This window comes from Gopherus flavomarginatus, chromosome 6 (assembly GCF_025201925.1).
Source record: "Gopherus flavomarginatus isolate rGopFla2 chromosome 6, rGopFla2.mat.asm, whole genome shotgun sequence".
Taxonomy (NCBI): Eukaryota; Metazoa; Chordata; order Testudines; family Testudinidae; genus Gopherus; species Gopherus flavomarginatus.
The window spans coordinates 75,165,452-75,184,271 of record NC_066622.1 but is presented as its reverse complement, the minus strand read 5'-3'; the positions used below and the strand labels follow the sequence as shown (position 1 = coordinate 75,184,271).

General features: G+C 38.2%; 1 protein-coding gene across 15 annotated transcripts in view; it reads right to left on the bottom strand.

Annotated features, from left to right (window-relative positions):
- Positions 1-18,820, bottom strand: part of KAT6B (lysine acetyltransferase 6B) — a 200,510-nt gene that overhangs the window by 103,691 nt on the left and 77,999 nt on the right. The gene's annotated exons all lie outside the window — the stretch shown is intronic.

Sequence of the window (18,820 nt, the reverse complement as noted above, 5' to 3'; positions counted from 1 at the left end):
AAGACAAGCTATTCTCATGTCTTGGCCACTCCCGCCAAACCACACCCCTTAGGGTAAGGCAGGTTACCTTCCTTTTCAAGTGACCTCACAAAAAAGAAGGAAGAAGATTCCTCCTTCCCCTAGATAGCAAAGGGAAGGTTGGCTATTTCATTCTGCCATCCTTTCCAGCCATCCCATTCAAAACAAGAATGGGGATGAAGAGGACAATCTCCTCTTTCCTCATAAAAATCACTGAAAACGCTCTGGAATATAGGACCTTAAACTTTTATGTTGTTGGAAAGGTTGAGACTTTTCCTCCTCTCCTCCCACACTGAACTCATGGCTCAGAGAGAAGAACCTGACAACTTCCTCGTCACTGGGAATTTTTGCTGAGCGGTCAGATCATAGTAGCTGAAGTGGTCTGATATGTGCTAAATAATATTCCTTTCCAGTTTGATCACCTTGTAGTTCTGGACTGCTACCAATCACTTGCTATTAAACCAGAAAAGCAAGTTTTCCCCATCAGCACCTGATCAGAATATCTCAGTAAAAATCTAATTTATATTCAAGATGCTGTCAGATCTCTTATCACATGAGGTACCCAAGTATATTATAATTGCCTGATACAAGCTGGAACTTTGCTGTAACTCTCAGTCATCAGTGGCCAATGCCCTTCAAGCGGGTAGTTTAGGTATCCTGGTCCATTGCAGAAAGGTTTCCACATCAAATCTCTCTGTTTCTGCTTTCACTCTTCACAAATGCAGTTTTTTTTCCCATCCACTAGTCACTGGATTATGGAACTAGGAAGATGGAAAAAGGTGTCCCTCAAACTCCTGACTAGGTTTGTTAAGGTTCACTACACATGCTACCACCACTTTATATCTTAAAAAGGATCAGAACAGCGTTAGATTTTGCCTAGCAAAAAGGACCTGCCTAAAATATTTCTGAATGTGTTACAATTTTAATTGCATCACAGGAGTAATCACTTCTAATCTGCAGTCTAACCTTCAAGCAACCTGTGATCAGAAACAGTTATAGAAACAGTTCCTCCATCAGAAGCATTTGGTTATGCTAAAATTGCTGGGCAGAGTTTTAGTTATTTGAAATACACCTTCGGAAGAAACATGCAAGAACAGAAAAAAAGAAGACAGCAATGTAGCTTACAAGCTTTTGAGGAAGCTATAGTTTAATACTTTTCATAGATTCCAGTGTGAGAAGGACCATCATGATGGTCTAGTCTGACTTCCTGTGTAATATAGGCCATAGAACGTCCCAAAATAATGCCTAGAGTAGATCTTCCAGAAAAACATCCAATCTTGATTTTAAAAACAGCGAGTAATGGAGAATCCATTGTTCCAATGGTTAATCACTTCCCTAGTTAAATTTTTACAGTTTATTTCCAGTCTGAATTTGTCTAGCTTTAACTTCCAGCCACTGCATCACATTATACCTTTCTCTGCTAGAATGAAGAGCCCATTATTAAATATTTGTTCCCTATGTAGGTATTCATAGACTCCAATCAACTCACCCTTTAATTTTCTCTTTGTTAAGCTAAATAGATTGTGTTCTTTGAGTCTATCACTATAAAGCAGGTTTTCTAATCCTTTAATCATTCTTGTGGCTCTTCATATCACCTAGACCTCTAATAGAAACTACTGTCCACTACATCACCTGCAGCCAGATAACACCCTGAAACTTTTAAGGTAGAGTACAGAGACTTTGCCATTAGCCTGCTGTGTGAACTTGGGCAAGTCATTTCACCTCTCTGTGCTTCTGTTTCTAATAAATATTGACCTCTTTGTAAAGCCCTTTGAGATCTACTGATGCAAAGTGCTACATAAAGAGCTAGGTATCATTATTGTAAAAGAACAAACAAATCCAGTTGAATGCTATAGATAATCACAAGGGAGTGGGAGAGGATTTTCTATTTAAAAGGAAAGGCTAACTAAATGTAATGAAAGACAGGTGGAGGCCAGCGATGTAGGTAAACTTGAAGAAAACCTAGTAACGGCCAAAAAAGAGCTCAAAATCCATTCAGGGACCAGCTGCCAAGGAAGAAAACAGAGAACACTCCTTCAGCGTTCTATTTGGAGTATTCCTTTCAGTTCCCTCCAGCTTTCAGTGGGGCTTCACGCTCAAGTCCCCCTATCTCTAGGGGATCTTATGGCAAACACAACTTCAGCTTTACACTAAAGACTCGCAGATCTACCTCTCTAAACTGGATCTGTCTCCTTCTGTCTAAATTAATATTGTTGCCTCTTTCTAGCATCTCTGTGGAGGTGCAGCTGCCAAAGTAAGTTCAATGCCACCAAAACTAAATTATTGATCTTTTCCTTCCCAAGATCTCCCACTAGCCTCAGTCACCCTGGACACCTCCACTACCCTCCCTGTAACTCAGATTTGTAATCTGGGCCTCATCTTTGACTCCAGCTTCTCTCAAGATCCACACAGCTCGACTGCATCTAAATCTTACTGCTGCTTCTTGTGCAAGGTTCTCAAAATCCAGCCTCCACTGATTCACTAAAATACCAGGTTTGTTATCCCCAAAGTGTCAGTGTACACACCAGCCTGTTTGATTCAATTGAGGATCACTTCCTACACTGATTCAACTGAGGATCCGCTCACAGCACTGAGATAGATTTATAATTATAACAATCATAAGTTTATTCTGTTAAGATTTAAGAGATAGTGAGCAAGGATAATACATGCTTTCTAGAAACCAAACTTAACTTTAACAGGCTAATCATATGTCTAAAAGCTGTCTTATTTCACCTAAATGTCCTTTACAGTGCTTCCAACCAAGGCAAGATGGGATCCCCTTTTCATGAATGCAATCATACTGCCCAGTTGCTTTCTCAGGTGCAGGATAAAGGTGTGTCCATTTGCCTTCATCTTTTATCCCCCAAATCCACTGTTTGTCCCCCAAGTCAGGATAACTCTCTCTCCTCCCTGTGATTATTCCCTGGTGTACTGATTTCATGCTGACTGTGTGCAAATAGAGCGTTTGCTGTGTTGGTTTATAACGCTTAATTTACACGTCAACTGAGGCATACGTCCTTTATGTGGCAGAAATATGTTTGTCAACCCTGCCTTGATTCAGACTTTTTTAGGAACATATTTTCAGGGTATACGTACACACACCCATTTAACACAGTATCTGCACAAATATTCACAATATTCATGTGCCTCTGTTTTTTTATTGAAAACCCCACATGCCATTCTTTATGAAAGCAGTGTCTGCTAAGTGTGATTAGTTTGTCAGACCTGTAATGAGTTAGGGCTGGTCCACACTACGGGGGGGAAATCGATCTTAGATACGCAACTTCAGCTACGTGAATAACGTAGCTGAAGTCGAATATCTAAGATCGGATTACTCACCCGTCCACACCGCGCAGGATCGATGTTCGCGGCTCTCCCTGTCGATTCTGGAACTCCGTTGGGGTTGATGGAGTTCCGGAATCGATATAAGCGCGCTCAGGGATCGATATATCGCGTCTACATTTTAACCGAGCAATCAATTTTAACCCGCCGATACGGCGGGTAGTCTGGACATGGCCTTAGTTACAGAAGAGTTCTTAGGGTCACATACTTGTCTTCACTTTTAGGTTTAACACCGCCTTATATATCATCTCCTAAACATCATCAACTATTGCTTCTGTTGTACTAACAGGCCACCACTTATCCTTGGGAACGGCACCTTTAAAATCCAAAGAGACACTATATTATCCTTCTTCAAGTCTCACCTTATCACATGCCTCTGCCACAATGCCTACAAAACATTTGACAAGGGGCAGACAGCTGGTGGGTTGTGATACTGCTTATGAAGTTCTTAGTCTTCCTGTTTCCTTGTACACCACTGTTGGATGAATCCTACTGTTGTCTCTCCTCTTAGACTTAGATTGTATGGAACTCTCTGGGGTAGGGCCCTGTCCTTTTCTTATACACGTGTACAGTGCCTTGCACAACAGGGTCTCTAACTGCTCTTGCAATACAAATTATAAATACCAAGATAAAGCAGGATATCGGGGACACAGATGTGACCATGCCAGCAATCAGACAGTGGCACACTTCAGAGCGTAGGGGCCTAGTAAGCACGATTGTTTTCAAAGCCTTTGGGAAAGCATATCCTCTATGGGGACTGAAGCAATTTATTTCTTTAGTATTAAATTACTTCATTACTGTAATGCAGTGCTTGTCCAGATTTTCACATAACTGCGTATTTTCTATTCATAACTTATTATCAAAGTCATCCTACATAAATGTTGATAATATGTTTGCAGTGTAGCAAAAAATATGTAATATGTAGCAGAAGGCAATTAATCGTTTTGGGAAGATGTTTAACTGAATATTAAATTGACCACATATATGTTTTATTTAAGTACTCTTTTGTGGCAAGGTTGCTATCACAACAATACTGATTTGAATTGCCTTGGAATAAACAGAGCAGTATGGGTTTCATGGAACCAGACTAAACACTTGAAATGTCATCTTAATCAGAAGAAGAACTCCAGTCATTGTGCTTCGGCAGTAAATTGTTTAATTTCCACACACCAAAGCAAATCATACAAGAAATAAATACTCTCATCCTCAAACAGAAAACCAACAACTGGCTTGTTTGCCTTTGAGACTTAAAAGGGCTAGAAAAGGGAGGCCAAGGAGAATTGATTTGAAGTTTGAAACAAGACAATGTCAAATGAAATGCAGAAATTCTAATCCAACAACGTTCATTCCTCAATACATCCACTATCTATACATGGACCTGTATAATATTGTTTTATTGAAAGTCAAACATTGTGGAATTCACACTCACGGAAACAGATTATTTCTTCATCATAGACATATTGTGCTTTCATTTTATTAGTTTAAGAATAAGCACAGTACAAATCATATTTCATCTGAATTAAAAGGGCATTCAGCTCACTTACATGGAAGCACATTAGGGAACTTACACTACCTAATACCAATTCACCATGTTAACTAGTGTGAAGAGGCTTCCAGGAAACATCAGGCATTCCATTTATCTGTTGTTGAGAGTTGCTGATTTGTCTCTGGTAAATATCCCAAGGAAGTACTATGCCATTTAACAGGAGTGGCATTTAGGTGCACTATACTGTATTTACTTAAGTGCCTTGTACATTATGCAACAATACAGACAATGAACACACATCCTGACAGCTATGAAAACAGATTCCTGGTCTCCCTGGTGAAAATGGGAAAAAACTGCACAAATGTCCGACGGAACAAGCGTGAGGCCATTTAACTTCTGATCCAACAGAAACTGAACTCTACTCTCAGAAGCATTATTGTTCAACAGTTAAGACACTGAAGTCACTCATGGACTCCTCGCTTTACAAACCAGTACATATGAGATATGATGCCATTGAAAATCCACCAATATTTATATAATAAATACCAGTGCAGTTCATACAAGTCTTCTGAAGGAATTATGACTTATGTGAATAGCAGTCTTAGTGTATCGGGTGCTGAAATCCATGGCAAAGAGGTAATGAAGGTGAATAAGTCAAGTAGTCCAAAGCCATGTGGAGATGCTTAAATTGTTGGTATTTCAATAAGAACTAGCCAGTTATCATTAATCCATGCTACTTTAGATACATAAATAATAGTGCCTATTCAATGCTTCCAAGAACAGTTCCACAGGAAAAAATAATTCCATTTTATAATTACTGACTAAAGAGACGCTATATCACCACACTTAATTTTTAAAACAAGCAAAATGTCTTCATGCAAAATTAGACTAAGTAATTTTAACAACTGATGCCACATACTCAATTCCACAAGTAGCAAAGAACAAAATTAATGTTCTGTTTACAGCAGTCTACCAGTTTTTGGCAAAGTTTTAAGATATATATGCTACTCATATACATAAGGATGAAACCGAAATGCTTTAGAAAAAGGAAATTTAAAAAGATTAGATTCCAAATCATTGATAGTAATGTAACATATATGATTAACAGTTTTTATTATTTAGAGACACATTTTCAAAAATAGGAACCTACTCAGGCTGCCAAATCCTGATTGTGACCCCTAAATAAGCTATCTGATTTTGAAAAGTGCAGGATACCTAGCAGTTCCTACTGCAGTAAGACCATGCTGTCTATAGAGAGTGAAATTAAAGCCTGTTACCAATAGGTAAGGATCTCTCTACCATGATTTTCTGAGGGATTCTCTGAACTGCAGAACAGACAGCCTGTACTTTATAGATAAGACTTTATTGTAGAGTCACAGTATCAAGGTGCATCTGGCTATTACTCTGCTTAGTGTAACTTTTGACAATACCTTGAGCATGTTCAGATCTGCATCAGGAGAGGAGACAATATGACAATAGCATTGCTAGTAGCCGCTGGTGGGCAAGCTCACTCCCTGCAAGGCAGGGTGGATAAAAATCTGATTCATTTTTAAAAAAAAATTTTAAATGCATTTTTTTAATTTATTTAAAACCGATTTTTTTGATAAAACGCTTTTTGAGGAAAAAATTAAAACAATCTTTAGATAGGTTAAGATATATTATAGCTCAAAGATATCTCATCATGGAATATGGACTATAAATTCTAATTCTATAGTATGAGACAATATATTCATGTAATGTTTAAGAAAAGTTTTGTAAATGAGTTCCAATAGTTCATGGATTAGGGACCCAGTCTTATGGGTTCCACAGGCTTCTATAGAGATTACTTAGGTTAATCTTTCTATTTACACAATGGGACTCAGTGCTTAGTCTAGAAGATACCGGGACATGGGGCAGAGTGGGGGCGGTCTGTGGGCAGGGCTGACGGCACCCCAATGTGTCCCAATATTTTAGTGTTGTGATCTGGTCACCCTACTTGAGATCTACCACACCATTCTCTCACTAGAAAGAAAAACCTATAATGGCAGCAGGCTGTAAAAGAGATCCAGTTTGGGAATATTTTAATGAAGTTCCTCTACCTGTGGGTAAGACAGGCATGCATGCAAAATGCAAACAGTGCAACAAAGAAATGCAAGGCCTGGTCGCCCGAATGAAACAACATCATGGGAAGTGTTTCTTCTCAGGAGGAAGCTGTGTTGAAGATGATGACGGGAACATGTCTGAACATGCAGGATCTTCAGGTTGGTAAACTTTATTATTTCATACTTCATTCTAAAGGACTGCCTGTCTTCCTTCTGGACTATTCTTCAATTCTCATGTTTGAGCAAAAAAATATAGTTGTTACCCTATGGTACTATCATTTTAGATGCAGTTGTGATAAAAAAATAAATAGCTGAATAGGCAGATCTTCCTTTTACAATTTCACCTTTAAAGTAGTACTGAGTGTCAGTGAATGCAATGAGTAATACTAAATGAGCAGTATGGTAATAATAAATAGCTGCACTGACTTATTTTGTTTAGGAGAATCCATCCTCAACATACAGGATTCTGAAGACTATCTACCTTCAAGATCACCATCATTTTCTATAGTTTCAGAGTTATCTGCCAATGATAGTGTTTCAGTCACATTATGTATGGCACATAGCTACCTGTAGCAAAAAGGAAAAAAAAAATCTCCATCACCCAGAAACAACCATAGATAAGGCTGTGACAAGAACCAGCAGATTATAAAAAGGTAATTGATTAAAAAATTGCCGGGTTTGTTTATGCAACAAACTCTCCTTTCCGTATGATTGAGAACCCACACTTCATTAACATGGCTCAGTCATTAAGACCAAAATACAGTCCACCCAACAGAGCAGATTTTGCAGGCAAATTGCTGGACAAAGTGTATGAAAGAGAAATTGAGCAGTGTGCAAAAGATCTAGAGGGTGAAATAGTTAACCTGAGTCTTGATGGGTGGAGCAATGTCAATAACAATCCTGTTGTATGTGCTTGTGCGACAACAGAAGAAGGGAATATCTTCCCTACAGAAACAACTGATACATCAGGAAACGCACACTCAGCAGAATACTTACAAGACGTAGCAGAAAAAGCTATAACAAACTGTGGGAAAAAAATTCAAATGTCTAGTACGCAGCTTGGTCACAGACAATGGTGCAAATGTATCTAAGATGAGCAGAAATTATTTAGAAGAGAGTCCTAAACTAATAACATACAGTTGCAGTCCTCATTTGATGCACCTCCTAGCCAAAGACTTCAGTGTTCCAGAAACAAAGGCTAATGTTGTTGAAATTGCAAAAAAAACACTTCCATAACAAACACTTTGCAGCAGCTGCTCTGAAGAAAGTGTGAGGAACCAAGCTAACTCTCCCACAAGACATGCAATGGAACTCAGTAATGGACTGTTTTGAGCACTATATCAGGAATTGGCCTAATCTGATGACAATTTGTGAACAAAATCATGAAAAAACAAATGACACTGTCACAGCCAACGTTCTCAACACTGGGCTTAAGAGAAATGGTGAACACATGCTAAGTACCCTGAAACCTATTTCTGTAGCCTTGAACAAAATGCAGAGAAATAGCTGTTTTATTGCAGATGCTGTTGAAATTTGGAAGGAACTGAGTGAGATCTTAAAAAGAGAAATATGCAATGACAGAGTTAAATTACAAGCATTAAAAAAATGAATGGGACCAGCACTATCTCCAGCTCATTCTTCTTGCAAATATTCTCAGTACTTGGTATCAGAGTCAAACCTTAACTGCTGAAGAAGAGGAATTGGCTATGACATGGACATCCAGCAACCATCCTTCCATAGTGTCAACTATAATAAACTTCAGAGCTAAGGGTGAACCATTCAAGAAATATATGTTTGCTGATCATGTTTTAAAGAAAGTCACACCACTGAACTGGTGGAGGTTACTTAAGCACTTGGATTCAGAGATTGATGAAGTGATAATCTCACTTTTAGCAGCAGTAGCTTCTTCTGCCAGTGCAGAAAGAATATTTTCTTCCTTTGGACTAATTCATTCCAAATTGAGAAATTGTTTGGGAACTGAAAAAAAAGCAGGAAAGCTTGTTTTTCTTTTCCAGATTATGAACAAACAGGAAAATGAAGGTGAAGACGACTGAGTTAGCTGCAGAAGCCATTATTTTAAGTTTCTCAGGTTGACCTGGCTGACATAGTTGATTTAATTTTTGTTTTTTAAATATTTCATTTAACTATTTTAATTAAAAACCAATTTTAACAAAAACAAACCTGATTTTAAAAAACTTGAATGTTTAGCTAATTCAAAAATTCACATGCTTGTTTTGTTAAAATATATGTTGCTGTTGAATAAAAAAATCCAGAATACTTTATGTTGTTGTTTTAGTTAAATAAAACAATTTAAAAGTCTGTCTGGCGATTTTCTCCTCCTAATACAGCATGGCAAGAAAATCCCCCAAATATTAACGATTAACTTGTTGAACTGGAGATAGTTCACCTCCCAATGACTTCATAAATATCTGCTTCAATTACCTTTGGTATATGAAATAACCAATTATTCATTTTCTGATATAGCTGTAAAACTAATCTGAAAATAAATCACTTCAAAAAAATGTAGTGTGTACCTTCTAAAATTGAAACCTACATCTCTGAGTTGTGAAGAATATGTATTAAGGTTATAACAACCAAAAAGAATGCACTTTTATGTAGAAATCCATGATTATATTGAGTCTTCCTGGCTAGTGATTTAAACCAATTTGATTTAAATCAAATCCACCCTCTTCCAAACAACCAGGCTTTAGCAGCAAAGAGAGTGAAAAACAGTTACCATTTGGGAAACTAATCACACACACAGACTAGAAAGACAAAAAGATTATTGGATTTCTAGGCCTTGTCTACAATAGAAAGTTGTATACTGCTGTAACTAAACCTAAAGCTGTAGACACAGTGCTTATATTTTTTTTTCCATACAAGAAGGGGAATGAGTAGTATAAGGCACCTTTAAACCAGTATAACTGCATCCATACTAGAGCTTTTACCAGTATAAATGTACCAAGTAACAAAATGAATAAATAATTTAAATACTCTAAGGTGCCACAAGTACTCCTGTTCTCTAGGCAAAACAGTTATACTGGTAAAGCTTTCAAGTGTAGACCAGGCCCAAAGATCCAATAATCTTTGTCAGTGTAATTCCATATATTCTAAGAGAACAGTAAACTGATACACTAAAGCAATTGCAGGGATCCACTTTTTGCGATAACCTCTAAAACTCTGATTTTTTCCTCTACAGAATTATACAACTTTTCCTTCACACAAGCAGGAAGTAAAAGGGGTGGGGGTCTTCTATAGGAACAGCATGACAGAAACTACAAAGGGCATACAGGGATGCCCCTAGTCTAACCAATTTGAAAATTACTTTGTGACAGGTTAAATGACCATAGCACAGACAGACACGTCCAAGTCTTCCATCAAGGTTTTTATAGTCAGGCTCTGGTATTTTTAGAACAGAGCCTGTGGAGATCCTGTCTTCCTTCAAGACAGATTATGCTATTTGGTAGGTTCTGAAGGCACTTGCTCCACTCTCCACGTGCCTCTACGTTCTCTACAACTAATTTAGTTTATGAAGGGGAATCATTTCCTTAAGAAACAACCGTGTGGAATGCACACAATAGTTCTCACAGCATGTAATTAAAGATTATAACATAGGCCCTGTTAAGAATTAACTACTCTGGTTATAATTCAGACCTTCTGGTGGACTAAGCATTTGCTGTCTAGTTGCAGCGTCTATAACAAGGGCCTGGAAGGAGAACCCTGGCAAGGAGATCCTCAATTTAATCACTCTACTAGTCCTCTTTGAAGTGAGCAGCTTCTCCAGCAAAAAAAATAGTACAGAATGATTAGGCAATTATCTTCTGAAGAGGTTTCTCTATTTATGTATTTCCTTCCCTGCCTTGTGTTTTGATCTTTAGCTGTGTCTGAAGGGCAGAAAATCCACTAAAATAATTAAAAATGATCAAAACAGAAAATAAAAGTTTTCCTCTCAGGAGCTGTTGAAACTAACTAGAGAGGCAGAAGAAAGTCTGGAGAAACAGTCTACTTATGCCTATCTAAAGTGTTCATTTGGCCCCCATCACTATAGCATCCGAGCACTCTGCAATTGTATATTCATCCTCACAACCATGAAAAAGGGCAGTGCTATTATCCCCATTTTACAGATGGGGAATTGAGCTATGAAGAGGCTAAGTAAGTTGCCCAAGGTCATACAGGAAGTCTGTGGTGGAGCAGAGAACTGAATCCAGGTCTTCCTCATATCCTAGACCAGGGATCAACCACCTTTTGCACGTGGCCCGCCAGGGTAAGCACCCCGTTGGGCTAGGCCAGTTTGTTTACTTGCTGCGTCCGCAGGTTCGGCCGACTGCAGCTCCCACTGGCCGCGGTTCACCGCCCCCAGCCAATGGGGGCTGCGGGAAGCGGCGTGGGCTGAGGGATATGCTGGCCGCTGCTTCCTACAGCTCTCATTGGCCTGGAGCGGCGAACCATGGCCAGTGGGAGCTGCAATTGACCGAACCTGTAGATACGGCAGGTAAACAAATCAGACCGTGTGCCAAAGGTTGCCAATCCCTGGCCTAGGCCATGTCCTAACCACTGGAGACTCCTTCCTCTCAATTTACTTGTGATGGTACCTGAAAAAATCCCTCCAACATGCCATATAAAAACCCCTCCTGATAGGTGGTATTGTTGATCTGAATTGGTGTCCAAACAATGCAGACCTCTTTCAGTACTAAAATCTGTACTTGTCTGCTTCTGTTTAACTTTACTAGGTTGATAACCAAAATCTTATTTTAAAAAGCCCAATAAACTTAAATGTCTGTAAGATTAAAACTGCAATAATTAATGTATTTTACATAATGCTATTTCAAGGTAAAGAGACAAGGTTAAACTCTTACAGGAAAATCCTAGCCCCACTGAAGTCAATGGGAGTTTTGCCACTGACTTTAAGGGACTAGGATTTCACACTTATGGTTTAAAAGATATCTTCTGCAAATTGTTTAAGTGAACCAGGTCTGGATGCATCATTTAAGAGGCCCTGTGCTTTACAAAAAGCAGTTATGTGTTTTACTACTGGTAAGCTAAAATGTACTTACAAGTCAAACCATCTTCTTTTTAAGTTTGTTTGAACCTTACTTTCAGGGCCAAATAAACTGGCTGCTACTAAATCCAATGTATGTTTCATGTTTACAAAACGATCAAGCAAGGCATACAAGACTTAGTAAGAAAGCACTCTGAAGTAACCTGATCTGAGCAGAGCGCCTTAGACCACTGCCAAAGAAAAAGCATGATCTAGTTATTCCACACGCACCAAAAACATTTTGATAGGCTAATTAATCATGAACATAACTTTTCAGACATTACATAATTTCACACAGACTTGCTTCTAGCTCCTGCCAAAAAAAATAATGATTTGTATGAGAAATAAATCAATACTTAAGAAGAAGCAAGAGTGACAAAACAAGAAAAAGGGAGGGAAAGAAAGGGAAGAGTTGGGGGAAAAGCTGAACATTAATACTGCAAAAAAAAAATTTTAATCTGTTTAATTTTATTGCTCAAAGCATAGTAAAAACCCAGAGTACAAAAGTGAGATTAGTTCAAAATGTATGTATAAAAAAATAATTTCTCCCCCCTGATGACATCCATCACAAAGTTACTATCAACCTATCTAATTCTGATCTCCACAATTAGATACAAAGGGAAGCCATAAAACACAGTTTCTCAATCTCTGGTACTCCTGTTTGGGGAAGTTAATATCCCTCAATGATAAAATACATTATATTATTCATCTGGGATAAATTATTCCTTGTACACCCAACAGAGTTGAATTAATACTTCATATTGATGCAATATTCTCTAAAGGTTTTATCTGTTTGACAGCATGTCAACATCTGTCTTCAATAAGTCAATATATGATCAACATGATCTGTTCAAAACAGATGCACAACTAATCAAAAATGTTTGTTTTTTTATATTTCCTTTTCAAAATAAATTGAAATAAAAACAATTAACAAGACATATAAATTGCTGTAATCATTATTACAGTCAGGAGAGGGTCAGAAAGTCTAATGGTAGGCTACTAGACTGACTCCAGACTCCAAGTGATATGGATTCATTTCCCAGCTCAGCCAGAGTCTTCCCACATGACCTTGGGTAAATCACTTAATCTACTCTGTATCTGAGTTTTCTATCTGTAAAAGGAATTTTACCTCACAAAAGGTGTTGTGAGAATAAAATCCATTCATGAACATAACTTTGGGAAGCATTCTGACACTATGCAGATAAAGATTACGAATGGGCTAGATAGATAGGACAAAGAAATGAAACCGACAAGTCTAGATTTCCATTTCTGAGTACTATATCAGTAGTTATTCGGATGCTACTATGATTTCTGCTGTTGTCTGGAATATTTAAATCATCTGCTAACTATACTATACCAGTTTTGCCAGAATTCATATGCACAACAATAAAAATCAGGCACTTAAAAACATCAGTTGCCCCGTCAATATATGTAAGGAGCCAGGGTTAACTACTTTGCATCACTGTTAAGTGGTGTTCCCTTTAAGTCTGAAAGGGGGCTTGAAAATTCACTTGCCAAAGGCAATGAAGAGCACCATTTAATTTATACTGTGTTAACATGCCTAGTGTGTTGCTTGCCAAACAATAAGAAATAATGTCCTTGATCTGAAAAGCATAGTCCGAAAAAGGAATTTTCCTTGGAAAATGATGTGTGGATGGGGTTATATCATCTATTTCCACAGAATTTTAGTTATCAGGGCTGTGAAATAAGTTTGCATGAGCAGCAAAGAGTCCTGTGGTACCTTATAGACTAACAGACGTATTGGAGCATGAGCTTTCGTGGGTGGATACCCACTTCATCAGATGCAAGTTTGCATGGGAGGTTATGTGGGCAGGCAGCAGTAATGTCACTGCTACAATGTGTGAAAGCAAACAAACAGTAAAAATGATAAAAATCATGTTAATTTCACATCTCCTTCTGGTTGGGCAAGTTATGGTTGGTGCCAGAAGTGGAAAGCAGTGGAGCTATTGACTAGGCAGGACAAACCGCTTCATTTCCCTCACTCCCCTAAAAAAGGGGTCTGGAAAGACATAGACCACTGGAGACTAATATCCATAAAAACCTACTCTAAAACTGTCAAGAGCTTCTAGAGTTGGCAGCATATTCTCACCCACTTGCCATCAAAGACCTTCCCAATGCCCTATAACCTCTCAACCTAAAAGTTTACCTTCTCAACCTTTCCAAAATAAAACCTTCAATAAAGACAGCCTTCTCCCCTATACGTAGTCACTTTATGTCATCTACCCACAAACCACCTTCAAGTATTATCATCCCTCCAAGTCCACTCTCTATCTGCAAAGTACCTCCTCAAAAGGAAGCACACACGAGTCTCACCTAAACAACAGAAGACAAGTGCTCTGAAATGTAACTGACTCCATCATTGAGGCCAAGTTGGAAGACATGATCCATCCACGGTGGAAAAGCCAACTAATATCCTGACTCTAGGTGACATTAAATTACCACAAACACACCCTCTATCCATGCTTCAAAACCCTGATCTCCAACAGCAATGAAAATTGTAGGACTGGGGCAGTAGTGGTGAAGAACTGATGGGAGACTTTCTTCATCAGTCCTCCAAAGATTGGCTCAGCAATTGCAATGGAACCAAGCAAGTAGAAGCTTTAACTCATGCTCGGAATTGAAACTACATGCATAATAGGACTACGCTCCCCAATGCGCACAAGATTTGATGGCATGGGTGTCATGGGCCAGCAGACTGAAAGAGATAATGGTCCCTGCAATGCCGTAAGTGAATAACATTCAACTTGCTATTTGCACAAGCACATTTTAATTCTAAAGACTGACTAATTGGATCACGAATCATAACTGCAATTACTACAAATCTATAGGGTCACATAAATCAACCAAATAGCAAATAGGAAGCAAGTGCCAGATATTTTTTAAAAGGTTGTCATAACTTTGGAAGCAGTGTGTTTCAAGGCCATGCATAATGTAAAGCAATTTAGAAATGATTGCCAGTCTTCATTCAATGCTTTAAATTTAGAAACTCATTAATAGCATTCAAGTAGAGTTGGTGAACATGTACACTCAATCTGATCAAAGATCAAAATAGACCATGCTGCACAATCTCTCAATTTAAACAGTTCAGTTTTCCAAAAAGCACTAGATTCAGCCATTCAAAAATTGCAGAAATTACTCTTTTGCTTTGGCTAGGATGCTGTATGGCAAAATAAAAATTCTGAAGTTCTCTGGAAGCAAACAGGTCAAGAAGAAGATCATACCAGCAGACACCCTGAAAGGTTAGATTTAAAAGATATTGGCCTACATTTTCAATAGGTTCTAATGATTTGGGTGCTCAACTTAAGGTATCATAGGAGCATGAAGATAGGTTTTCAAAACTTTCTGATAATCAGGCCCCTTTAAGATGTCCAAAGGGGCTCCCAAATATGAAGACACATAAAAATCACTTTTGAAATTTAGCCTATTAGCTACTTAAACAGCTGCACTCATAACCTGCCTAATCCCATAAATGAATAGGTGATAACATGGATCAAAAACCTGATAAGTATCACAGTAAGTTGCCTAACATTGTTACTGAATTGTTGCTATGAAATCTATGCCAAGTGAGTCATGTAATGCCTGCTCTGGTGACCTTTTGTCTTATGGCCAAACTACTGAACAAAGTTTGCTAGTAACATGGTTGTATTTTGAGCATGTTTCTGATACACTGATATAGTCTGTCTATACACAGGAGTCCACTTTTACTATATGTAAATTACCAAATATTTAGTTATTCACCAACATTATTGAAATTACTACACAAAACAATGTTAAACTCACATAATGTGTTGGTATTCAGTCCTCCCATTGGCCAATTCCAGTCATGTAATGACCACTGAAGGATGATGAAGCCTGTCTCTACTTAGAGACCCCCATTCTTTCTACTAAATGAGCTGTGTGGATGGTAACTTGTGATCCTTTAACTCTGCAGGGGAAAAATGGTACCAATGGCAAAGCACCAATTTACACTAAATTTACAGCCACATGTACTTCAGCAACAACATCAGGACTATTTGTTTACTACATGTTTTAGCTTGGTGAGTTCTTAAACAATCAAGAGAATAAATCTTGAGACAGTCCAAGTTTAAAATGAAATAATTTTAATCACAGCATTGCTACAAGAGTACTAGATCAATATCCTCCTGATCCTTCATTTTATCAACTGCTAAGAGAAGGTAGCTTTACAGAAAGAAAAAAGAAGGCCAGACAACCACCCACATTCACAAATCGTACTTGAATACATATAAGCTGGGATCAACAGTCTCAAGAGATCATAGAAGTTCTAGACATCCCTTCTGAATACTTCATTAGTGAGAGCAATGCAGCAAGTTAATTAGAAGCCCAATTACATTAAGTTTGTAAATCACTTAAAAAAAACCTAAATACTAGAAAGTTAATATTCAGTTACCCCAGTTGAAGATACCGGACAATTATTCTATCCTTAGTTCAGGGAAATGTATTTCAACATAGTTTCGTTCTCTATGTGTACTTTCTGGAGTGAGGAGGAGGTAACACATGTTCTCTAAACCCTGTTAACTATTGTGTGGTTAAGGATCGATTTCATATTGTATTAGCTGTGTGTCTAATTTAGTGCAGATCTATAGAATAAAACATTTATTTTTAAAGAATCATTGGTATATTATTAACTAAGTACAATGACAGTGTATCTGATTTTTCTCCCTCAGCAATACTTCACTTAATACTCATTCATCTCCAGGATTATCATATAACTACCAGTTTAAGGCTGAATCAATGTTTTTTCACTTGACTGAACAACCCAATCAATAGCAACAAGAACAAAAAGCAACTGCTGTTCATGCTGCTAGTTACCCTTGGGCTTCGTGTTACAGAACCATGTTAGATAGATCCCACCACACAGTGCTCAATATGACACTGATCACTCTGTAGGCACAGTACAGGGTACAGATATCATCTATAAGGCTAAATCAACAGAGATAATTACTTGCACCTTAAGAAAATTAAACAGTTGTCAAGGCAAAAGAGTTGAAAAACTATTTGTACCTTGCACTGCTAAGAAAAAAAATCAACCCACCATTTCTATATACACGATACACTTGAACATAAGATATCATATAATTAAAAAAAAAACAGAGTTGACTATAGATAAAAGCTTTTTTTAAATTTGACGTATATTTGCACATATGAAAATCAAATTCTTCATGCCAACTCCTGGAATCAACAAGGTTGTCCTTTCAACCCATAATGTTATAAAGACTTCAAAAATTACACCAATCACAATTTCCTTATGTATTTGGCATACAGAAAACATGTTTTATATTTTGTACATTACTTAACACATTTTCAGTTTAACACATGAACAGCAAGTGGATAAGGGGAAAAAAAGAGATAGGAAATAGCTACAAGATTTCACCATTTAAATCCTTAGAAGTATTTATTTAAAATATATTCCCAGAAATCTTTAGTGTGCACATTAAGTTTACTCGCTGGTCTGTCCAATTTGTGTTCTGATCCTTCTAAAATACCAAGTATGTGGATTCAGTTGAACCCAGTGACACTAACATAGGTCTGTTCCAACACAGTGTTATTTTTATAATATGCAGCAAAATAATGGCTAGTACCAATGTACCCATTATGTGACAGCCTAGAACTTCCACAAACATGAAGGCACTAGCTTCCGTATCCTGGAAAAAACAAGTCTGTTCACCTGCTGTGTTTGGGATATTCCAGCTAACCGAATCCATACCACGTGCATTTAATTGACTAGCAGACTCACATTCTTTAGTTATATTTAGCGTTAGCTTTCATCTTTGCAAGGGTTTACAGAAATTATTGAGCAAACACATAGTCTGCTCTACATCGGGTAACAATGGTCACTTACATACTAGCGTTCTCTTATTTAAATTTATAACAGAACATATATAAAAATGATCTTATCCAAGGTTCTAAGTACCTTTACTAAAAATTTAAAAAACACAATTAAAAATAAAGCTAGCAGCTATCATCCGCCCCCCAAAATCAATCAAAAATAATCCCCAAAATACCCCCTCTCCAAAAACTGGAGTAAATTAGATGGGCCCCATAGAATACCCTGAAGTAGGGGTTCTCAACCTTTTTCTTTCTGAGGCCATCCCCCCCGCCCCCATGCTATAAAAACTCCACGGCCCCCTGTGCCACAATAGCTGGTTTTCTGCACATAAAAGCCAGGGCCAGCGTTAGGGGGTAGCAAGCAGGGCAATTGCCTGGGGCCACATGACACAGGGACCCCCTAAAGTTACATTGCTCAGGCTTCGGCTTCAGCCCCGGATGACAGGGCTCAGGGGCCTGGGCTTCAGCCTCATGCAGTGGGGCTTCGTCTTTCTGCCCTGGGCCCCAGCAAGTCTAATACTGACCATGGTTGGAGGACCCCTGAAACTTGCTCACGGCCTCTTAGCAGGCCCCGGACCCCTGGCTGAGAACCAATGCCTTGAAGGTCACCAAATTTGACTACTCCATGTGAAGCAGAGTGAGAGTGTACACACACCAAAGCTAGAGAAAGACTTTCACAGAGAACAACTTACTGGCAGTTCATTCTTTTTTTATACCACCTTCACCTTGAGCACTTGTGGTGATTGCAATAGCAGTTCGCATCTGAAGAAATGAGGTTTTTTACCCACAAAAGCTTATGCCCAAATAAATCTGTTAGTCTTTAAGGTGCCACCAGACTTCTTATTGCTTTTGTGGATACCGACTAACATGGCTACCCCTTGATAGTTGGCACTATATGTTTCAAGTCAATGCAGTGCTGTTGAAAAATACCTGTAAACTGTTGAGTCCCGATCCAGCTCACACACACCCCCAAAAAAACAGAACACA